The sequence below is a fragment of the Octopus bimaculoides genome, chromosome 1, assembly GCF_046866305.1.
Source record: "Octopus bimaculoides isolate indiv1 chromosome 1, ASM4686630v1, whole genome shotgun sequence".
NCBI lineage: Eukaryota > Metazoa > Mollusca > Cephalopoda > Octopoda > Octopodidae > Octopus > Octopus bimaculoides.
Window position 1 is genome coordinate 105,452,765 of NC_142928.1, and position 26,595 is coordinate 105,479,359.

The 26,595-nt window shown below is 36.8% G+C and overlaps 1 protein-coding gene across 3 annotated transcripts in view; it reads left to right on the plus strand.

Annotated features, from left to right (window-relative positions):
* The window catches only part of LOC106871077 (integrin alpha-4), a 206,025-nt gene that overhangs the window by 42,467 nt on the left and 136,963 nt on the right, over window positions 1-26,595 (plus strand). The window contains exon 1 of one of the 3 annotated variants that reach the window (XM_089355240.1): window positions 14,454-15,148. The exons of the other annotated variants lie outside the window; for them this stretch is intronic. The gene's annotated coding sequence lies outside the window, so the exon portion shown is untranslated. Of the gene's footprint in view, window positions 1-14,453; window positions 15,149-26,595 lie in introns of those variants that run through there. 3 annotated transcript variants of the gene reach the window in all.

Here is a 26,595-nt window from a genome sequence, read left to right on the forward strand (position 1 = left end):
GTGTGTGTGTGTGTATACATAATATACATATGTATATATGCATATATGCATATATATATATATATATATATATATATATATATATGTATGTATACATATCTATCTATGTATGTATGTATGTATCTATCTATCTATCTATCTATCTATCTATTTATCTATCTATCTATCTATCTATCTATCTATCTATCTATCTATCTCTCTCTCTCTCTCTCTCTCTCTCTCTATATATATATATATATATATATATATATATATATATATATATATATATATATATATATATATATATATATATATAGTAAATGTTAGAGGTAATACTTGACATTTGTAAGTACCTGTGTATGCCAGCTCGTGGTCGGGGTGAATGAATAAATTGTAAATGCAAAAATAAAAACAAAACACAAAGGATTCTGCGGTACACGTGTTTCAAGCTTTATAGTTGTTACATCAGTGTATAATTGACAGTATAAAGCTATCTTCAGCCGCAAATGTATTCTCTCCCAAGAATTATATCACATAGACGTTAAAGGAGGAAGAAAGATGATATATAAGAGGTGAGGTTCCGTTTGGTATTTTGCATTGTAATATACCTCGTAGAATTCTTAATTTGATATATTTATACATAATTTTCTCGGTACTCCGGAATCCGTCCATACCTAACCACAATTCAGACTACACACTGAATTGTGGCTATATATCGAGGCACTCCGTCTGTTACGACGACGAGGATTCCAGTTGATCCGATCAACTGAAATTAACGTGCAAGTAACTGAGCACTCCACAGACACGCGTACCCTTAACGTAGTTCTCGGGGAGATTCAGCGTGACACAGTGTGTGATAAGGCTGGCCCTTTGAAATATAGGTACAATAGAAACAGTAAGCGTGAGAGAAAGTTGTGGTGAAAGAGTACAGCAGGGTTCGCTACCACCGCCCTGCCGGAGCCTCGTGGAGCTTAAAGTGTTTTCGCTCAATAAACACTCACAACGCACGGTCTGGGAATCGAAACCGCGATCCTATGACCGCAAGACCACTGCCTTGGGCCGTTGCGCCTGAACACACACACACACACACACACACACACACACACACACACACACACACACACACACACACATGCGTGTGTATGTATATAAACATATATATGTATATATATATGTGTGTGTGTGTGTGTGTGTGTAAATATATATATATATTATGGTAGTGGGGAGCGATTTTCTTCACTACTTCAGGGAGTGTCGACCCTGCCTGAAACGAGTCCCGGGCTCAGCTGGCTTCGGCTGACAGTATCCAGTATGGGCCCCTCCCCAGGGTTACGGAAAGGAGGAAACCTTCAAAGAAATCCGGAGTGGAGCCCCGTAGGCAGTTTAGTGTTCGACTCGACCCTCTTCCGGCAGCCCCTGCAACCAAGCTCGTGGCAAACATCATCAGCAAGGTCGAGAGAGGAATCCTGACGATTGGGCTACCCAGGATTTTCTTACATCTAACCCAGGCCTGCGCAAAACTGAATAGGAAACTGGACAGGACACTTCGTGCTGCAGTAAAAAGATGTAGATGAAATTACAACCAGCCAAGCAAAGTCTTCCTTACATCTGCGTCACCTGCCAGAGGACTACACAGCCACAGCAGGACATGTAAAAGACATGAAATATAAAAACTAGACAGGATTATTTTATGCGCAACTCCATTGTCTCCCAAGACAAAAGGATGCCAACAACATATATATATATATATATATATATATATATATATATATATATATATATATATATATATATATATATATATATATATATATATATATATATATATATTATACACACACACACACACACACACATATATATATATATATATATATATATATATATATATACAAAAACATATATATATATATATATATATATATATATATATACATATATATGTATATATATATACATAATTGTATATACACGCATATATATATACATGTATATACACACACACACATATATATATACATATATATACATATAACTCGATATATATGCATCTATAAATATACATCTATACATATGCATCTATCTATATACATATATATGTTCAGATTAGTTTTACTATGAAAGTATTAACAGTGAAAGTATTGTCTCCCGTTACAATAGAGATGTTATTGTTTCACTTTTGATACGTAATACTGAAATAGTGCAAGAGATAAGAGATTGCTCCGGGCTCGCATTAGGCAAGAACTTGAAATTTCTTTTGGCCCATGACACTGTATGGACCCCAAGTAAGGCATGTGTAAAATTTGAAGGAAATCGGTTGGTTAGTTCTCGAGTTTTAGTGATGCACACATATATACATACAGACAGACACACACGCTCACACACGTTCTCAGTTATATATATATATATATATATATATATATATATATATATATATATATATATATATATATATATATATATATATATATATATATAGGAAAATGTGTTGTTGAAAATGCACTTACATTTCAAAAGCTCGTAAATGTTTAAAATACATTTATTTACATATATACCAAACTAGTGTCAACAATATTTTTTTGTTTATCAATGGTAAAAGTTTAAATTAGAAAAACATCGTTAAAAGTTTCAATGTTGACAAAATGATTCATTGTTGACAAACTAAAATGTTCCAATGTTGACAAATTAAAATGTTTCAATGTTGATAAATTATCATGGTCAAAACAGGTGTAAGTTTGAAATTAAAACTGTATTTTAATTTGTTGGCATGTACAAACTTCATTAACTTCAGTGGTGGTCGACAAGTCATACTGAAAGAAACAAGTGTGCAATTGAAATATTAAAAAAAGGGAATTTAGTTTAAGGTTTCTCAGCTCTTTAGATAGTCGCTTTCGCTTGTAATGGTATGTTTAGGGATCAGATGTATTTATAATTTTTTTTCTGCGAACGGATCTGATTTTTGATTCATTGAAAAATTGATGACGTTTTTCTTCCGTGGTCAAGCTTGTCGTTCTGCTTGGTTGGTTTCCTTGTGGATACGGTTATAGGTCGTTCCAGTTGGTTGGTTCTCTTAAAGGGTCATTTCGTTGTATTCGCTGAAGGTCGGTTTTGATTGGTCTGGAATTATGTGACATCAGCAACTGGTGCTTGTGGAATTTCATTGGATTGGAGGTGGGTGACGTCGGCATCTTGTGTTTGTGTGGTGGTTTGGAGTTGCGGTTTCGAAACCCGGATGGAAGATTGTTACTAAAATTTTGTTGTTTTTTTGTGTGTTAAAATTGAGTCTTTTTTCTCTTCTTTATACTGCTTTTTCTTCTTTCTAAGTTGTGGTTTATATTTTTTAATCAGTATGTTTTCCTTATTTAAATGGAATTGGGTTGAAGTGTTTCCAGTGCATTGAAAGAGAGGGAAGATTTGGTATTTAGGGTTTTTGTCTACGGGGCATTGGTCTAGGGGCTGGCTAACGGGAATTTTCCTAGTGGTGGGGTCCCGGATTTGTTGTCTGTACACCGTAAGTCTATCCCTCAAAGCTAAACTTTTTTGACCAATGTAGTCTCCACCACAACCTCCACATTTAAGAACATCGATTAAGTTCTTCGAAGCACAGGTGAAGTCATATTTTATGGTAAACTTTTGGCCTGACTTAAATTTGTATGTTGAACCCTCTAAGAGAAAGGTGCAAGTTCCGCAGTTAGGGCGGTTGCACTTTTTGACTTGTGGGGTTGTATTTTTGGTGGGTAATTTGGCGCTGGTGAGTAATTTTTTTTTATAGATTGTGGTTGTCTCTTACTTTTAATAATCCTATGTGTTTCTAGTGAGTTTTTCATTCGTGGGTCCTCCATAAGGAGGGGTATGTTTGGTGGATGATGTTGTATGCTTCGTTGTTTCTTGAATTGTGTGTTGATACGTAAGATAGAGTTTTAAGTGTGTTATGGTGTTTTCTTGTTTTCCGTAACTCTTGGATGTCTATCATTTTTACACGTTCTATTCCATTTTCGATTAGACTTACCGGGTATTTCTATCTAGTAATGAAGTTTTAAGTTCTTGGAGTCGCTTTTCTCGGGTTTTGGGATTTGATGCAATCGTGCAAATTCTTCTCGCTAAGTTGAACGGTATATTTATTTTAGTATGTTTTGGGTGGCAAGAGGAGAATAGAAGATATTGTTTTGAGTATTTGGTTTGAAGAAGACGACGGTTTCACTCTCAATATCTCTCTTTATTATTAAGATGTCCAGGAAGGGTAATTGTTGGTGGTTGTATTCCATAGTGAATTGGATACTGTGGTTAATGCCGTTGATTAAGTTTTTAAATTTTGCGAGTTTTTCAATGTTATGTGGCCAAAGGATGAAACAGTCATCCAGATAGCATTTCCATCAAACAATCATCCAGGTAGCGTTTCCATCAATTTTTCAACGAATCAAAAATCAGATCCACTCGCAGAAAAAAATTTATAAATACATCTGATCCCTAAACATACCATTACAAGCGAAAGCGACTATCTAAAGATCTGAGAAACCTTAAACGAAATTCCCTTTTTTTACTATTTCAATTCTCACACTTGTTTTTTTCAGTATGACTTGTCGACCACCACTGAAGTTAATGAATCTTGTGCATTCTAACAAATTAATATACAGTTTTAATTTCAAACTTACACCTGTTTTGACCATGATAACTTATCAACATTGAAACATTTTAGTTTGTCAACATTGAATCATTTTGATTTGTCAACATTGAAACTTTTAGTGATGTTTTTCTAATTTTAAACTTTTACCATTGATAAACAAAAACATATTGTTGAAACTAGTTTGGTATATATGTAAATAAATGTATTTTAAACATTTACGAGCTTTTGAAATTTAAGTGCATTTTCAACAACACATTTTCCTATATTGTTTTTCCTGCATGGAAACAGCACTCCCTCTTTGCTATACATATATATATATATATATATATATATATATATATATACCTACATATATGTGAGTGAGCGTGTGTCTGTGTGTGTCTGTGTGTGTCTGTGTGTGTCTGTGTTTAGTAGTGGTAGTAGTAGTAGTAGTAGTAGTAGTAGAGATAAAATTGCATCTGGTCAGACAATGTAATTGGTATATTGAATAAGTGCTCGGGTTGGTTTACCGACAAAACTTGAACTGCGACTAAATCAAAAGTGGTGTTGTAGCCGTCTAACAATGAATAGTTGTAAGTGGTTTATCACTGAGTGGGTAGATATATATTAGAAAGAAAGCATGGACAAGCAAAACATGTGGTATCACTTTAGAGCGTGTAATCATAACTCAAACATAATTGCAAAGTTGGTAGAGTAAATAACGGATAAAGAAGTCATGCATAAAGTCTCTTACAATGGTTTCTGGATTAGCAGTGCATGTAGTGCATGTTTCTTTGAGCAAAGAATTTCATATAAAATCCGTCTTGAGAGCCGAAGAATTAAGGAATATCCTTCTTCAACGACGAAACTAGTAACTACTACTATTCTTTGTTAAGGATATTCCTTAATTCTTCCACTCTGGAGGTAGTATAGTTGGATTTTATATGGAAATCCTTGCTGGACGGAATTGGCACCATATGCACAGCCATTTCAGAAACAGCTGTAAGAGACATTATGCACAACTTCTTAATCCCTTATTCAATTTAACAACTCTACAATTATGTTTGAATTATGAACTACATGCTATACCTATCACATGTTTTACTTCTTCATTCTTTCATATTAATGTGTGTGTGTGTATCTCGATGATGGCCAAGCAGGCCGAAACTTCGAAGTCACTGTCAATGATATTCTTGTTTAGAAATGATAAATTTATACCCCATCAAATGTATTGAATAATTCTTTAATATAAATATACACATATATACATACACACACACACACATACATACATACATACATACATACATACATACATACATACATGACGACCGCTCCATCTTGACAGACGATAGCCATCCCATCAACAATCCACACATATCATCACGCAGTACAATCCCTCCGTTGGTGAGCCCTCAAGTGACTTTGAAGTCCGGCTGCTGAGCGACAAGGTCTACAGCACAGATGACAAATGTTCAGGCCTCTCGATCCTTGCTCGCTGGTATCTGATTCTAAGGAAACGTTTCTGTGAACCAGCATATGTCTCTTAAGTCCGGGTATTGTTTTACAAACCTTGTGACATATGCCACAGGTCGCAGAAGGTGGTTGGTATTTAGGGTGTCTGGAATTTCTACCCTCATGTGTTTTCATGTGATTCACATATCCTGCCTTTGACAGAAGAATGCGATCACACATAATACACATCCTATACTCTCCACTGATTACAATTTTTCCCTTTCGACAGGCCCGCTTAAGCTCAAGTTGCTGAAGCATCTTTTCCTCCCAGACATCACAGCTCGTCCTGACAACAGCTCTCCACTTGCTTCGATCCAGAACATCTCCTTCCCAATCACTTTCATACATATCTAGTTTTTTTAGGTTTTGTTTAATGCAATCTTTATACCTCTTTCTCGGTTTCTGCCGTGGTCGCTCACCAGAGCTGAGCTCACCATAAAATAAGCGCTTCGGCAAACGGTCATCCTTTATTCTAATTACATGCCCAGTCCATCTCATTTGGGCCAGGATAATATGTTTTTCAATTGAGTTACAGTGCGCCCTGCGCAAAACCTCTGTATCTGCTACGAAACTCTTCCATTTTACTCCTAGGATGCGTCTTAGGCACTTTTGATGAAACCTTTCTAGCATCTTTACATGACTCTTGTAGGTGGTCCATGTTTCGCCCGAATAAAGAAGTGCAGTCAGTACACACGCTTTGTAGATGCTGATTTTTGTCTGCAGGGAGATATCTCTATCAGCCCATACTCGCTTTTCAAGCTTTCCAAATGCAGCACTTCCCTTCACTATTCGATGGTATATTTCTGCATCAAGACCACCATCCCTTGACAGTGAGGTTCCAAGGTAAACGAAGGTGTCAATGACTTCTAGTCTTGTTCCATTCACGAAGATATTTGGTTCAGTGTATATTTGTCCAGGTGTGGGGGTAAACATTACCTTGGTTTTTCTCAGACTTACTGTGAGTCCAAAATATGTACATGCAGTGGAAAATCTATCCATTAAATGTTGCATATCTTCCTCTGTATGTGCCAGAAAGTCAGCATCATCAGCATAGAGCAATTCTCTGACAAGTACTCTGAAAACCTTTGCCTTACATTTAAACCTGGTCAGATTAAATATGCTACCAGATGTCCGGAATCTGATTCCAATTCCCCTGTTACAATCCTCAAATGCATACCAAAGCAATGTGGCAAAATATATAGAGAAAAGTGTAGGGGCAGGAATATCTCCCTGTTTTACACCGTTGTCCACTGAAAATTCATCAGATAGATTACCATTAAAAACTACCTGAGCTTTCATGTTGCTGTACAATTTCTCGAAGAGGCTCACAAAATGTGTCGGGCAACCAAGTTTGCACAAAACAATCAACAGTGCGTCCCTGTTTACCGTGTCAAATGCCTTAGTTAGATCTATAAAAACCTGGTATAGTGGCATTTGTTCCTCTAAACATTTCTCCTGAACCTGCCTTGCAGAAAATATCATATCCATCGTTCCCTGCTCAGGTCTGAAACCACACTGTTCCTCAGGAATCACATGTGGACACACATTCTCCACGAGACGTTCTAACATGATCCTCGAAAGTATCTTCCCAGTATGTGCCAGGAGAGTTATTCCTCTGGAATTACCACGCACTGATTTGGGTCCCTTACCTTTGTATATAGGGATTAGAATGCCGTTTATCCATTCCTGTGGCACAGAGGACTCAGTCCAAACTTGACACAACAGGCTATGAATTTCGGAGGAGATGTGATCCCCACCTGCTTTCAGAATTTCAGCTGGAATACCATCCAGACCAGGAGCTTTGTTGGATCTCAGTTTCCGTATTGCCAGTTTTACTTCTTCAATGGAAGGCGCATCGTCCATGTGTTGCATTATTACTCTTTGGGGGATATTATTTATGACATCCATGTTCACTACAGATGGATTATGGAAAAGTTCCGCAAAATGCTCCCTCCATCTGCTCATTATTCCAGGAGGATCCTTAATAACCTCATTTCCGTCTTTTGATTTCAAGGGAACATACGTTGAGGACTGCGGTCCAAAAGCTTGTCGCAATAAGCCGTACAAGTTTTTAATGTCTTTCCTTTCATAAGATGCCTGTATTTCCTCAGACAAATTACTCCACCAGGTATCTTTGAGCCTCCTTAATTCCTTTTGCAGTTCTGCTTTCTGCGCTCTGTATACCTTTTCTAGTTTTTCTTTGCCCTTAATGTTTGGGTTAAGAAGTTTTTCATAAGTAGACCTCTTTGTTGCCAGTAGCTCATTTACCATTGCACCATTGGAGTCAAACCAATCTCTATGTTGTCTCCTCTTAAAACCCAGCACATCCACTCCAGCCTTATATAATCCTTCTCGAAAAGATTGCCATGAACCTTCAAAATAAATATTACTGCATCTATCCCGAAATAGCTGTGAGACCTGTGGCTGTTTAAGTTGTCCTACATCAATTTTTAGGGGGACTCGCACACCTGCACTGCGCTTTCTTGTACGAACCCTGAATTTGAACTTAGTCCTAACCATTTTGTGATCAGTATCACAATCAGCTCCTCGCAATACTCTGAGACTACACAAATCCTGTAGGTCAGATTTCCGAGTTAATACAAGGTCAATCATGTGACCTTGCTTTGATCTTGGATGAATCCAGGTGACTTTATGTTTCAGCTTATGGTGAAAAAATGTGTTCCCAACAGCCAACCCTAGTTCAGAGCACATTTGTAGCAGGTGTAAACCATTTTTGTTCACCTTACCTATTCCATACCGCCCAAGTACATTCCAAGCACTATTGTCCCTGCCAACACGTGCATTGAAGTCGCCGAGCACAACCAACTTCTCATTCAGAGGGACTGAGAGGATACTACTTCTAAGTTCCTCATAGAATGCATGGATATTTTCTTCATTTGCTGAGAGTGTGGGAGCATAGATGGAGAAAACAGTCACAAAGCGTCCACAAGAGAGAGGGATCCGGAGTTTCATCATACGGTCATTTATACTTTGTGGTTGTTCTAGGTCTTTCAGTAAATTACTTCTAATTGCAAACCCAACACCACCCTCCCTTTTCTCTCCCTTTGGCCTCCCAACCCAGAACACTGTGAAGCCGGTTGCTCTTTCAACAAGATGATCTTCACCTGAACATCTTGTTTCAGATAGAGCTGCAATATCAACATTAAGACGTCTCAGCTCCTTAGTTACTAGAGCTGTTCTTCTTTCAGGCCTATCCGCTCGATCCAAGAGAGTTCTCACATTCCAGCATGCCAAGTTAAGTAAAACCTTTTTCCTCGCATACTTTTTATTATTGCTTATATTTCTTCGTTCGTTCCTGCTATATTGAACCACCGTTAGCCGCAGTAAACTAACCAGCAGAGTGCGGACAGACAATTTTTAATGCACCTTTTCTAGCACCTTCCCAGTATATCCAGGTGAGCAGTGTTCTCCTTAAAAGGGCTGCTCAGACACAGGATTCTCCACCGAAAACAGCCCCTGTCCATGAAGACATGTTAGCGATGTTAAGATAAGAACCCTGCCGCCTTATGTGCAGATTTGTAACTGTATGCTTCCAACCGGTCAAGTCTGCATACGTCGCCACTCCTCCATCGCCACAGGACTTTTCTCTCCTCCTTTCTTCTTTCTTCCTCTCCTCTCTTGCCCTTCTCACTCCTTTTTCCTTCCTCCCCCCCCATCCATCCTTCTTCCTCCTCTCTCTCTCTTTCTTTTCCCTAATTTTTTTTCGGGTCATACTAAGATGACTGTGATTTGACAGTGTTTTGTCTTGTTGGGGACATCTGTACTTCATTGGATTTTAGTAACAAACGCTTGTACAACACCTTTGCCACTCTCTAGGTCAAAATAGTATAATCCAGTGACAAGCGAGAGCAAGATGACTAGTACTAAGTTGACTGCAGGTTTTATATCAGAGTATCCTCTCCTAGGCTTTTCCTCAAAAGGAGACTGCAAGCCAGCAGTGGTAGATCAATTTGAATTCGGAGTTTTATTCTCCTATACTGGTTGTCCCAACCACGACCTCATAAAAAAAAAAAGAGCCCAGTCTGCTCCCACAGAAGTCATGGACCTGGTTTTATGTCGGAGTGTCCTTCTCCTAGAAGAGTTGCCTTCACTTAGCTAATGAGCCTCGTCTACCCCACATATAAAAAAAAATTTTTTTAAAACATAGAAAATACATAGAAAAGTCAATATAAAAGATGTAGATATGAAAGGAGAAAAGTAAATGCAATGGAGATACATATAAAATATAAAATATATATATATAAAAAACGATGTGTAAAAAACACATAAATACGATGTGTAAAAACACATAAAGATACATAAAAAGTAAATATAAAAATATATAAAAAGTAAATATATAAAAAAAAAAATTTTTAAAGTAGTAAATAAAATTTTTTTTTTTTAAATACATATATATATATATAAAGAAATGCATATAAAAATACACACACACACACACAGCACAGCACAACAAGACGCGCACACAGAATTTAAACACACACACAGAAACAAACATTGTTGGGTGGACGTTACTACACAGTAGTTCTTACGTCCTTTTCGACGAGTCTTATTTATGTCAGGTCGCTCTTATAAGTATTCCTGAGCGCTACTGGTAACATGTAATCCAGTACAACCTGTCTCATGGTCGGGTCGTCGGCGACTAAACTGGCAACCCCACCAAGCTCGCTTGGTGAGGAGGGTGATTGTTGGCATCCTGCGGGATGAAAAATAAGACATACATACATACATACATACATACATACATACATACATACATACATACATATATGCATACATACATACATAGTATGAAAGCTGAAATTTCAATTTGGGTTCTGGACTCTGAAGACCATCAGTGGTCCATATGTATCTTCATTTCTACATTAATAACTTCAAGTGGACAGTTACAATGGCATAGTTAGAGTGTGTGCCGCCTAGGGCTGTCCTTAAGATTGTACACTACTCCACACGAAACCACAGTAATAATACATCTGCATAGAAAAGCATATTTTACTTAAAATAGTTTACATACTTTCCAACACTATTGACAATTTAGGTATCAAATGAACGAATAAGTTTGATATTACATCCTCTATATAGAACTCAAACTTTTCGAGAACACTTTCAGATATACTTTTTATAACCTAACCCTACCTATTTGCCCATATGTAAAGTAATTGTATGGAATTATCGAGTTTCCCATCAGTTGATCATAGAGATCTCAGCCAGACTATCCTATCATCCGCAAGGATTCTTTTTCTTTCTTTCAAAATGCATTTTCTGCGTTCGGAGAGACTATCCTTGAAATTGATGAAAGCCTGAAAGACCACGATAGCAAATGTTTATAAGTGTTTTGCCTCTGGAAACAATGCTTTTCATCTGGTTTGGTTCTTTGCTACTTAGGGATCTAAAATGTTTAAATTGTTTTGCTCGCAAAGCTGTATGTGTTCGTGTGAGTGAGTGTGTGTATTCGTATGTGTGTGTACGTGCGTGTATGTGTATTTATATAATTATATATTAGAACACATATATGCATATATATGTATGTGTGTGTGTGTGTGTGTGTGTGCGTGTAGAGAGAGAGAGAGAGAGAGAGAGAGAGAGAGTCATACATACAAATATATATATATATATATACACACACACACACATATATATATATACATACCTACATACATACATATATATATATTCATACATACACATATACATACATATATATATATATATATATATATATATATATATATATATATATTCATACATACATACATACATACATACATACATACATACATACATATGTGCATGCACAAAAATATATTGATATTTATGTGTGTATGTGTATGTGTAACAGAGAGAAAAGATGGAATAAAATAGTGTTTACATAGAGAAAGAAAGAGGGGGAGGAAGGGAGAGAGAGAAAGGAAGAGAGAGAGAAAGGAAGAGAGAGAGAAAGGAAGAGAGAGAGAGAAAGGAAGAGAGAGAGAAAGGAAGAGAGAGAGAAAGGAAAAGAGAGAGAGATGAAGAAATTGATATGTGATGCGATAGCAGTAATGCTAGTGACAAAACAACGCATTATGGATAAAATGAACTACATCAACAATAGCATCTTCACTGCCATTGCCTTTGCCATCATCATCATCATCATCCTCATCATCACCACCTCCACCATCCCAGCCTCAACATCCTCCTCCTTCTCCTCCTCCTCCCCCTCATCATCATCAGCAGCAGCAGCAGCGGCAGCAGCGGCAGCAGCGGCAGCAGCGGCAACAGCGGCACCAACACCAGCACCAGCAAAGTGGCCCAGTGATCAGGGCAGCGGATTCGCGGTCCTAGGATCGCGGTTTCGATTCCCAAACCGGGCGTTGTGAGTGTTTATTGAGCAAAAACACCTTAAGCTCCACGAGGCTCCGGCAGGGGATGGTGACAAACCCTGCTGTACTCTTTCACCACAACTTTCTCTCACTCTTATTGTTTCTATTGTACCTATATTTCAAAGGCCCAGCCTTGTCACACTCTGTGTCACGCTGAATATCCCTGAGAACTACGTTAAGGGTACACATGTCTGTGGAGTGCTCAGTCACTTGCACGTTGATTTCACGAACAGGCTGTTCCGTTGATTGGATCAACTGGAATCCTCGTCGTCGCAATCGACGGAGTGCCACGATACACACACACACACACACACACACACACACACACACACACACACACACACACACACATACACACACACATATTACTAATATTTTATTTAAACAACCCAAAGGAAATAACTCATACCACCTGCAGATTTTAGCGAAGCGATCAATATTTGATTCTCACGATCAGCCAACATAATTCTGCATTTCACTGCTCACAACTTTGAACTGCTAAACATTATTATTGCACTTCCATAATTTGAATCTTAAACATTAATAACTTCATTCATACATTTCTATACATATAGAATGCCCATTACTCCAATAGTTCTGCATTTTTACAGTTACACTTTTTCCATGACAGTAGATAAATTTTTTATTCCACAACGTATTTGTTGTGGCTTCATGCAGGCATAGCGTGGATTCGATCCTCGATTGCCAAATTTCACTTAACACTTCAACAGCGCTTTTCTCACTGTAAAACAATAGTTTTTTTGTGAATAACAGCTGCCTCTCGTCAACATCCGACAACCTCTCTCACCAACCACCGACAGTCTTTCCTGCCAACCTCCGAAAACCTCTCTCGCCAACCTGCCACTATCTCTTCTTCCTCCTCCAGCTGACAGTTTTTTTGTACTTTTTCGTGACGGAAAATACACCTTTTGTGGCAGTTATAACGAAATTGCTTTCTTATATCAGAGTGTTAAGCCGTTTCAATAGAATATCTTTACCCCTGGGAGCTAGTGTATATATATATATATACATATATATATATATATATATATATATATATATATATATATATATATATATATATATATATATATATATATATATATATATATATATATGTATGTATGTATATATATATATATATATATATATATATATATATATATATATATATATATATATCTGTAGTTAAGCACATAAATGTGAAAAAGGTGAAAAAACTAGTACTCGAATACCGGAGGTAGAGTAATATACTTTAGTACTAAACTACAAAGACATCACAAAAACTGTTATTCAGAGTTTTACGTTCTCAAATCGTAATTTTAATTTTAATTTCATATAACCGGTTATTGAAAAGACCGTTAGTTGAAGGGACCAATGAAACATAACCAATTTCAAATGTGTATCTATCAATGTAATTGTACATTTATAGATATAACTTTATTTTTTGTTCCATTCTCAACCAAAACTGTCCGACGAACGGGAACGTGAAACTCTGAGTAACAGTTTTTGCCGTGTCTTTGCAGCTTTATTAATAAAGTATATATATATATATATATATATATATATATATATATATATATATATCTTATGTAGATTTAAATATTAATATAGCTGAGTAGTGAGTTAGCAACTTCTTACCAGTCTCAACGAGCTTTAATCAACGAAAGTGAAATAATTTCAACACGAATTGGAAATCAGGTTACTATTGTATTATTTAGTTTCTGTCTATGCAAGAATTACTCATATCTTAACCATTTCTTGGACGTAGATTTACAAGTATCATTTCCCTTTTATTACAACTAATTCTCATCAACATCATCATCATTGTCGTCGTCATCGTCATCATGATCATGAACCTGATCGTCGTCGTCGTTGCCGTCAATAAACACAATTCGTCATTTACATTCGTCACTCGCAGTGCCAAACCTTTTCCTAACACTTTCGAACATTAAGCCTCCTTAGTTACTGTTGCTAGTACCGGATTTTGTTTAGCATTTCAAAATACTAAACAGAAATTCATGTTTTCGACTTTGTGAGAACTTCTGGTGTGATTTTGAATAAAGAACCTCCAAAACTTATGCTGCTTAAAGCCTTAGCAAGTTTAAATCCAGTATTATTTGTTACAATCATTCAGGCTGGACCCCGTCACCACCACCGCCGTGCTTACATTTTCCCAGCAAATATTAACGTGCAGAAGTCTATAGTAATGACCGGCTGCATCACTCTCACTACTCCAGAAGAGCCTGCAAAAAGATATCAGCACTACCTTTCCCCTCCTATCCTGAATTATCAACAAAACAACGATATAGAAGGATTAGACGTTTGAATAGCAGGTTTTTTTTTTTAATTAATAACAAATGGAAGCATCTAAAAACTTTGTAGATTTTCCCAATTGCTGATATTCACTTTACATTTCTGTAGACATCTGTCAGCAAGAAAAAAAAAACGTGGGCTTGAAGGAAATTCCAGAGAAGAGTGGCGCTAGGAAGGAAGGGAGGATTGAGGAAAGTGTTTAGTAAACAATATGTGAAGTGTGAGCCAGATATCGAGATGACGAAAAACATGTGTGTCGAGTAGAGCGAAGAGGTCTTTGTATGCATCTTGCAAGTCCAGATGAGGTAGAGAGTTGACGTGGCAAGAATATAAGTCAGACATCGTAAAGTTGCTGGTATGTAAATTTTTACCTATCACCTGAATAGTTTTTTTTTTCTTTTAATTGCATTCTTGGATTTTGATGTTATTCGAACAGAAGCTAATTTTGTATGGTGGGTTATCTTTTACTTTTTATCTCTTATCTTTTACTTGTTTCAGTCATGAGACTGCAGCCATGCTGGGGCACTGCCTTGAAGAATTGTAGTCGAATGAATCGCTCTCAGTACTTATTATATTTTTAAAGCCTAATACTTTTGTGTGTGTATTTTTATATGTTGTGTATGTGTGTGTGTGTGTATTTGTCCCTATGTCTGTTTTAATGTTGAACGCAATGTTCTTTCTGTATCGTCAGTTACTGATTCAAAAAAGAAGAATCAATAAGATGTCTACCAAAATTTGTTTTAAATACTACTGGATTCGATATGCTCGACCAAAACCGTCAAGGTGGTGCTCTAGAATGATCTTTGTCCAATGAATGAAACAAATAAAAAAAATTAAAAGAATAACGCAAGATTTTGTACATACTGACTAAGACAAATGAAAGGACCCAGCCCTGGAATTTGTAGCGACTTCGAAGGTTTTTGTTATATGGACTGTTAGATATGTAATTCGTCTGACGTTCCGTGTGTCATGTGGTTCGTCTGAGTTCATTGTTTCATTGTTGTTGTCTTGTGGGACTGTCGTAGTAAAATGTCATTGATATATATATGGCGGACATGACTTTTGTTTATTCATAACTAACATTGGGTGAGTGCGTTCTTTGTATGTAATTGAACAATAAATGTAATAATTAAATTGTATAACTCGTTTTGTTATCTCTGCGAGTCAGTCCGAGGGAAACATAACAGAGTCTATTGGCGTCGCCGGTAGGATACATGCTTACTTTACCGTAAAATTATTCATCGTAATAACAATGGCTGAAAAACAGACAGTAGAACTTATTAAATTGTTTAGGGAACAAATGGACAAGCAAATGCAACAACATCAGAGAGATATGGACGCTCTGTTAAAACTGTTTGGTGCTCGACAAGTTGAAGGCGATTCTAGTGGCTATTTTTCAGCTGCTTCAACAACAGTGTCGATTCCACCATTTACTGCATTTGATTCAGCGACAGAACTATGGCCTGATTACTGGTCAAGATTCCGTACGTTTGTGGCTGCTAATGCTGTACCTGAAAAACGCATGGCACAAGTGTTCCTGACCAATCAGACTGCTACTGTTTACAAACAACTTGCTAATCTGGCTACCCAACAAAATCCGCCTGAAGATATCAACAACTTGATAATGGACGAAATCGTTGACTTCATGAAGGAACAGTTCGACCCTAAACTTTTCATTGTGAGAGAGCGTTTCAAGTTTTGGAGTGATATGCAGCGGAAGCCAGGCGAAACTCTCCAGGAGCTGGCAGCACGTATACGCCAGGATGCAGCTACCTGTGATTTACCAGCAATCATTAAGAAGTCATTGGGTACTCGCTGCTTTAACGTGAAGGTCATACCTCATGGCTCGATGTGGAGACGACACTGGGAACAGCTGCGACCGCGGTACACAACTGAGGAAGACAATGAACTTGGTGATGCAGAAAACACTGTATTTGAATTTGCAACAGATCACCCGATGGAGATCTCGGAAACTGTGCCACTAACACAAAGACAAACCAGACCCAAGACCATGTTACCCGTTCCAGAGTATGGACCAGACAACCCAAGACGGTCCAAGAGAACCCGTAAAACCCAAGAGAGACTTTGCTGTTGATACTTCTTGTGTAGCATCAATTTCAGTGGGGAGGTGTTATATGGACTGTTAGATATGTAATTCGTCTGACGTTCCGTGTGTCATGTGGTTCGTCTGAGTTCATTGTTTCATTGTTGTTGTCTTGTGGGACTGTCGTAGTAAAATGTCATTGATATATATATGGCGGACATGACTTTTGTTTATTCATAACGAACATTGGGTGAGTGCGTTCTTTGTATGTAATTGAACAATAAATGTAATAATTAAATTGTATAACTCGTTATGTTATCTCTGCGAGTCAGTCCGAGGGAAACATAACAGTTTTACTGTCAGTTCTTCAGGTGTAGGTAGGACAGAGTGCATGATTGTTCATTTGAAATACCTCAATGCTGTCGCAGAAAAACTAATAGAGTGAATGTTCCCTAAGTCACTCTTATATGAAGGAGTACAAGTCTGAGTGCACAGTGACTGGGTTACATGAGGGTAATGCATGAGTGCGGAAGGTTAAGGAAGAGTGAAAGCGATATTGACCTTATTGCTGTTTGTGTAATTAGAAATTCCTCGCTTGTAAATAGCAGGTATTTGGAATTCGTAACCAAACACTACGTTTTAATGATGTCTTGCATACTTCGTTGTTAATAGAATGTTAATTGGAAACAGTCCCGTCAATGAACATTGGCAGGAAACTTCCGATCTAATAGATGCAACAGAGTCCATGACGACCAGAGAGAATTCAGTGTTTTGCTTATTTTGAGGGCATCGGCCTTATTTTAGCCGAAGTGAGTAATTAATGTTTGATAGAAATGGCTAACGAGTAAAGGTCAGTGACTATTGGCGCGTTCGATAAAAGAAAAAATTCTTCGTAGATCTGGTTGTACGAAACTTCACTGCTGGTTATTGAGAAAAGAAAGAAACTGAAGTTAATTAAGGAGACGGTGATTTACGGGTATTTCTATCACCTTGGGAAAGTTAGAAGTACGAGGAGGATATGAACGGTGAAATTTGAAGCAAGAAAAGTTATAAAAAACAGCGTCTAAATGTTGAGTTAAAAAAGCTTTGAATAGAAAAAGTTGAAGGCTGTTATCTAGAGCTTCATCTGATTCGAGTTTCACTGTTCCGAACGAGAATTTTACGAGGGATTGCTGAAAAGTTCCTGACTTTGGGTAAAAGAAAATACACCAGGATCAGTTAATTATGATTTTACTCAACATATTCCCCTCTCATATTTACATACTTATTGCAGCGGTCCTTCAGTTCTTCTGAGCTCTGTTAAAGAACTTGGAAGGTTGGGTCTCGAAAGGGGCTTATCACGATACCCTTGAAACCAAGAACTTCTCAGAACACCCTCGTATGTATGATTTAACTATATGTACGCTGTATACATTGATTCTACTCGTGTTACATAAAGTTTATGTAAATGTTTGTGGAGGTCCAGGATAGAAGTTCCAAATTCCGCATATGTAGTGTCACAAACTACCTAAGGACCTTTTGCTCACATTAGAAAGACGAAAGATGGAACGCCCTTTCTAGTACTACAGGCACCACAAACAACAACAACGCTAACAACACAAATCCATTACTTTGACGGATGCTCTTGAACCAGTTGTTATGTACCCAAACCGTGAGGGATCGATGCTAGATGTGTCGAAACAATTGTAGTGATTAATAACTCTCGTATCATCTATCTTCCGTCTCTCGTTAACCAGGAGCATAACGAACATTGTGCTTGCCAGTAAACTACCAGATATAAACCATTTGTTTTATTATCTAATATATATATATGACTGAACACTATTCAATTTTTTTCTCCGTGTTTTTCTCCTTGTCTCCGTATTCTTTCTGTTGAAGAGCGTAGCTCGAAACGTCAAAGACTTTCCGTATTCCTGAGCGTCATACTAATACATCCTTTTGTTATTTACACCACCTGTCCTCGTCTGTTGTTGTTTTTTCGTACATTCTCCTATATATATATATATATATATATATATATATATATATATATATACATATATATATATATATGTATGTATGTATGTATGTGTATATATATATATATATATATATATATATATATATATATATATATATATATATATATATATATATTCCTTAAAACGTTGCAGAATTCAGTTTGACCTAGTGTTCCAGTAGATCTGGAAATCAAATCTTGAACAGAAGTAAAAAAAAAACCGAATGACATTTTGTCTGATGTTCTACCAATTCATCAGCTTATGTAATGATTGATAATAAAATACACGAATTCTTAGTGAGGGAGAGAAAGAATTAGGAATGAGTCACTTGCAAAGAAAACATTACAGGAAATATTGATATCGGGTGGGGGTAAGGCGGTTTAGTAACCTAGGGAAAAATGTACTAGAGTGAAACGAGTTGGATGGTTCAACGGGAAACTTACCAAGTATTTTCTTCAATTACCCTGGTATTTCACCAATCTAGCAGCAAGCCATGACATCACTTCAAAATTTGAGAAAAGTTTGAGAATCAGACAATTTCCACCTTCACCTCTTATACATCAAAAGCTTTGCTATTCTGCCTTCCGATCAAAGTCAACTAAGAGATGTTTCGTGGTTTTCGAAGATGAGCATGAATGTGTACGTTCCGGAAACTCTGGCCTCACGTGCTCCCAAGATGACCTCAAGCTATGCACATTGATGTAAGGTTGAGTTAATCGGAGGACAAAATTGAGAGAAGTAATCTTATTATTGAAAAGTATATAATTCGGGCTCCTCGACAGGAAGTGCTCCCTGAAAGCTCTCCAAAAGGATTTTGTAATACTCTGATAAAGAATTCCCTCTAATTATTTGGGACTTTTCTTCTCGTAGACTCCAGGAACCTAATCCCCAAAACACTGCCTAATAAACTTCTAATCAGAAATGTATTGGGTAGAGTCTCAGGAAGTAGTTTGTCGAAGTCTTGCTCCTTTGTTATTTCTTTTATATGTTTATGAACCTCACTTAATGTTGTTTCTCATGAAATTGTATGATGTTGGTTGTCGGTGTTACTGCTTGTTTTTCTGTAGTTGCTGTTTGTGTGTTTTCCTGTCATTGCTATTAGGAGTGGTTGTTTACAGGTTTTGTTCGTATTATTGTGGTAGTTTTGATTGTGTGAGTGGTGCTGACATGGGAATATGGCAAGTTGATATTCTCTCTTTCTTCCTCTCCCCTCTCTCCTTCTCCATCCATCTATGTTTTCCGATTTCTGCTGTTGCTGTCTCTGTGTTTGTGTTGTTAGCGTTGTTGTGTTTGTGGTGCCGGTAGTACTAGAAAGCGTTCCAACTTTCATTTTTCTGGTGTGGGCAGAAGGTCCTTAGGTAGTTTGTGACACTACATGTGCGAAACCTGGAACTTCTGTCCTCGAACTCCACAGACATTTATATATACTTTATATAACACGAAAAGAATCAATGCAAACATCCGTACGTATATATAAAGTAAAATATGACGGTCATTTATAAAAGTAATGAGACCTGCGAATATCTCTTCACGACTACTAAGCTCATTCCTCCAAATGTGAGGGTGTAAATACGAAGTGAATAAAGCATCGCTCGTCCCTAACTGTCGAGGTAAGCTGTATATAGATTCCTTTAACTAATCCGAGAGACGATATTCAATCATCGGAAACATCTGAATGGCCACAGCGAAGAGTTATTTTTATTCATAGCTTTCGTAAACCAGGTGATTTGAGAGTCAAATATAGAGATAATTACATAACTGGTAGCATGAAATGAACCACCAACCATTTGGATGGTTAGCCTCTTACTTTGCCCACCGAATTCCTTATTATTTGTTTTAATAGGTACATCATACTACACAAGTGGACAGACGAGCAATCTTTTACATGATTGTTCGACTTGCCAGAAATACCAGCCAATTCTCTCTGAAATCACATTCCACTGTTTTAATAAATGCAGGGCACATTGGAAACTGCAATGATAATTACCATAAAAAATAAATAAAATAAATAAAACTGGCACGATAGTCATGGTTGGGATACATTTTATTTAAGGTCTGCCCGAACAAGGTTGATTTGAGGGATGAACAACAGCAGCAACAGCAGCAACAAGGGCTATCAGGTTTTCATAAGTGTTTTTTTCTTATTAATGATTTCTAAGGCGGCAGAATCGTTTGCAAGCCAGACAAAATGCATATAGTGGCATTTCGTCTGTTTTTACGTTCTGAGTTCAAATTCAGCTGAGACGTCGACTTTGCCTTTCATCCTTTACGGGTCGATAAATTAAGTACCAGTCAAGCACTGAGGTCGATGAAACTGGTTTACACCCTCCTCCAGAATTTCAGGCCTTGTGCCTATAGTAGAAAGGCCTATCAAGGATTTCTTACATCGAAACAAAGCCTCGAATTTGAGGAAGGGGAAACATTGATTATACTGAATCTAGTATTTCACAGCTACTTTATTTTCATCGACCACCCGGAAAGAAGAAATCAGTTTTATAATTAATGAGTGTTTCAATAACTTGCAGTGTTACATCGAGATTATCTAATCAGCTGTTGGCAGGTGTGTTGTCTAGAAAGAGAAGCTTTTTAATTGTTTAGAAAAAAAATAGATAATTAGAAAACGTGTGCCTCCGCATTCTGCTTTCTTCAAATAGTAAATATGCTAATAAAATCCATGTTTTATTTTTAGTTATCATTTTAATTGGTTGACGTCGTAAAAGCTGGGTTAAGCTCCAGTAAATCTCTCGTATAAGTAATGATTAAACGGTGTCTTGCTTATAAAGCAGATGATACAGTGCAGAGCCCCACCCACGTGCCGGTGACGTACAAAGACTCTTACACAAAAGATCATTTATACCGATTTGCATTAAACAATATCACACACGTCCCTCCAAATATATACATACCCCACCCTAATAATGTTTCAACTGAATCACAAGAATTGAATGAATCACCTGACAGCTACATAATAATTAGTTGATGCATATTTCACTATTTATTATCTACAAACAAGAAAGATTTTGAAATCTCTTCCAACATTTCTCAGCCAATCATTCACCTCCTTTTCAGCTCTATATTATTTTATTTCTACCACTTCTGTTTTATCATCTTTAGATATCACTCCATCTCACTGCTTCAATCTTTCTTGCTCTTTCCCACCATGCCTGTCTGTCTGTCTGTCTGTCTGTCTGTCTGTCTGTCTGTCTGTCTGTCTGCCAATCTTTCTCTTTCTTTCTTCCTCTCTCTCTCTCTCTCTCTCTCTCTCTCTCTCTCTCTCTCTCTTTCTCATTCTCTTCTCACTTTCTTTTATTCTCTTACCACTGATTTATCTATAATTACATCACAAAATGTTAACCGATACAGCTTAAAATAAATGATTCGCAATAGAAACTTTGAAAGACTCAAGTTATCCTTTGTTGATAAATGTCTGAGTCATGTACGTTATATATATACATACGTATATATATATATATATATATATATATATATATATATATATATATATATATATATATATATATATATATATATATATATATATATATATATATATATATATATATATATATATATATATATATATATATAACTTGAATTGAGAGTTGAATTTTGACCTTATAGAGAAATGTTGACATAGGTAATAAACTTTAATATAAATGGATATTAGCGTCAAAACTCTTATTTAATTTTTTTATATATAACCAAGGAGATCGATCCATAATAAGTTTACTATAGACCTTTGTGGACGAATTTTTGCTATTTTGGTAACGATTACATGTTTTATCTCACCAATATATTGTGGAGATATCATTATATGAACACACACACACACACACACACACACACACACACACACACACACACCCATATATATATAATATAAAGATATTATTATTAATAAATAATAATATTAGTGGCCAGCAAGCGTAAAACCATACAGGTAAATTTATAGAATTAAGGTACAAGAAAGTACCAACTTTGCTAGAACTAAGAGTCAGATAGAACTCCGAAGCCACATAAATCTCATTAAAAAGTTTACAAGAATGGTGAAAGCTTATAAATTTGCCTATACGGTTTTACGCTTGCTGGCCACTAATATTATTATTATTCATTAATAATATCTTTATGCTTTATATTTATAACTTACGTTCGTTTTTTTTAATGTGACTTTGGACTTCAAATGAACACACAAGCATGGTGAGGTGAATATTCTATCTGACTCTTATTATATATATATATATATATGTGTGTGTGTGTGTGTGTGTGTGTGTGTGTGAGTGTGTATGTATATCTTTGTATATATGTACATACATACATGCATACATACACACATACATACATACACACATACATACATACACACATACATACTCGCATACATACATACATACATACATACATACATACATACATACATACATACATACATATGCATAAATCAAGGGGTTGACTAACTCTGAAAACACAGCAGATGTCAGCTAAAACCTACAAATATTTGTATTACTAACCATGTCCCATCATATGTTGTTGTTATTCGTAATCTTACAGAGGAAGTGATATGTTGGTGTGGGGAGGGTCTTAGGCATTTTTATGACCTGAAGATAAGTATGAGGTGAGTGCAGTTAATGTTTGTTTTGCATACTTGAAGATTAGTCGTTGCAATAAACGTGAGCAGATAAAGGAGCTCTAGAAAGTCGTACTATTCCATGAATCAACAAAATATTTATCAGGCTTACAGTCCCTTTGAATTTTGAGAGGACCTTCCAGGGAAGGATCTTATTAAAATTCAAGGTCACTGTGAGATCTATTATAGGGAGGGGCACGGTATATAGTCACATGCCCCTCTCTGTAGTACGATGTACCGGATGAATCCCACTCTTATAGTTTTGGTAAACCTTTATTTTAGTGATACGAGCAGCACAAAGCGGAAACAGCTCCGACGGTGGGGCAATATTTGTGAAGTCAAGCTCCTATATCTGAGTACAAATGAAATACACTCCAACGTAAGCCACTCCTTTCTGAGAAATGTTTTTAAAGTATTTAATTTTTATCTCTTATGTTCATAATGATGTTTTTACTTCAAGCTAACAATCTGCTAGAAGTGGTAGACAAATCCATTAAAGCCACACTCGGCCATAATAATAAAACAAAACATATATACATTTGCAAATCTAGTCCTAGGTATCTTCAGCTTAGTCGTGGCTGGTTCACACAACAGCATACTATTAATTTCGTGCTTATGTACTTCAAAAAATAGTCATTTTCTTTTTTTTGCTGCTGGAGGTATTTCGTCTTTGCTAGAAATGAGGACTTACTACATATTTAAAGACCCGATCTTCATGCGATGTGTCAGCATAACAAGGGCGTAGGAAGAGGGAAGTAAAAAAGAAGAAGGAAAAATAGAAATTTCCGTTGCCTCTTAAGACGGACAGAAACCGACTATAAAGGCCTTCCCTTCCCACCCAGTATCCGACTTCCATTTCACACGAGAAATGTAACCTACCTACATGATCTTATGGTCATTGATATTGAAATTTACAGTAACATCGAACAGTTTACAGTAGTTCTTGTTATAGCAAATTCAGAAGGAGAAATATATAAGTGAGGTTATGGCTGTGAGAAATGCGTTTATTGTATGCTGAGAGATGAGATGATCATATTTCTTTTACTATCTTGAGATAGTCACTTCTTATCTCTCGTTCATTAACAAATCCGTTATGTACAGCATTCGCATCTGGTCCAGGATACTTGCAGCTATCAGCTTGTCATATAGATTGTTGTTATTGTTGTTATTTAACTCCAGATTAGCTCTGATCAAGCGAACATACGATGAAATGTATTTCAATCTTTTTTTTTTTTTTTTTTTTTTGTATGTATAGATCAGCGGTTCTCAACCGGGTTCTATATGGCCCTCGAAAGTTCACATAAGATTTTGTTGTTAAAATTTATGTGCAATAAATTAGTTAAACTTCTTGAATACACAAAATATTTTAACAAATCTTTTAATACAATTCCTAATGGCATTTAACTATAAAAGTATAATAGGCGCAGGAGTGGCTGTGTGGTAAGTAGCTTGCTTACCAACCACATGGTTCCGGGTTCAGTCCCACTGCGTGGTACCTTGGGCAAGTGTCTTCTCCTATAGCTTTGGGCCGACCAAAGCCTTGTGAGTGGATTTGGTAGACGGAAACTGAAAGAAACCCGTCGTATATATGTATATATATATATATGTGTGTGTGTTTGTGTGTCTGTTTGCCCCCCCCCCCACCACCACCATCGCTTGACAACCGATGCTGGTGTGTTTACGTCCCCGTAACTTAGCGGTTCGACAAAAAGAGACCGATAGAATAAGTACTAGGCTTCCAAAGAATAAGTCCTGGGGTCGATATTCTCGACTAAAGGCAGTGCTCCAGCATGGCCGCAGTCAAATGACTGAAACAAGTAAAAGAGTAAAAGAGTAAAAAAGAGTAGGATGTTTAAACATCAAATGGCTATGAGGGTCCACCCGAGTAAAATAGGAATCAAAGGGTAAAAGATGGTTGAGAACCACTGATATAGACCTATACTATCCAATATATCCGTCCTACTTTAAGACAGTAATTCGAAGAAATGTAACTGCTGTTTCTGCTACATTCCCTTTCGTTGTATATGCTGTATTGCCAGACAGTTCATCTAAAAATTTTCTTGGCAGGGAACCACTTTCTCTTTCTTTGTCATTATATATAAATCTATATTTAAACTTCTAACTTCATTCCGACGTCTGTGGAAAATTAGATGACGAGATTAGATTGTTTATTGAAATGGTAAATTTCTTAACCATACACCTTCAGGTCATTCACAAAATTTAAAAAATGCGAGCGGTGTTTCTAGGTCTAAAATATTCATTTCGATAATCAAATTTATATGTAGGTATGATAAAACATCTAAAGAGAGAACGAAAGTACACCACAGGCAATAAATCGTCATGCTGAATGATATTTGATGCTAGATTTAATATTTTTGATTCGTTCATCTCTCTGAAGTTAGGTACTATGCATCGGTTAAATGTTGGACAGCAGTTTCTAGTACTCATGAGACCAAGATAATTCTAGACCTTTGCCGAGCAACTCATGTGGTATATCATTAAAGTTTTTGTGATAGACTGTGAGTTGGTAGTCATTACAACATAGAACACAAAACTTTGTAATATTTGCTCCGGCATCATGAGTTTGAATCCAATCCCGCTGAGCAGATCTTCGATGTTGCGACTGTTTTGCTCTGATCGAACAAACTGTAACCAAAGACATTCATCTCGTGACTATCCCATCATTGTTGTATAGCTAGGACTATATTGTCTATGTCTAGACTGTCCTTCTAATTTTTAAAGACTACAAAGCGATCCGAGGGAGATTCGTTAGCTTTTCCACGTTTATTTTAATTCTTTCCTGTTATTTGAAACAGGAAGGCGCATGGCCTAGTGGTTAGGAGCATTCGGCTCACGATCATGAGTTCGATTCCCGGCGTTGCGTTGTGTCCTTGAGCAAGACATTTCATTTCATGTTGCTCCTGTCCACTCGGCTGGCAAAAAATGAGTTGTACCTGTAATTCAAAGAGCCAGCCTTGTCACATTCTGTTATGCTGACTCCTCCTCGGAACTACGTTGAGAGCATGCGAGTCTGTGGAGTGCTCAGCCACTTGTACGTTATTTTTCACGTGCAGGTTGCTCAGATCAACTGGAACACTCATCGCCGTGACCGATATTTTCATCGTAGGGATTTA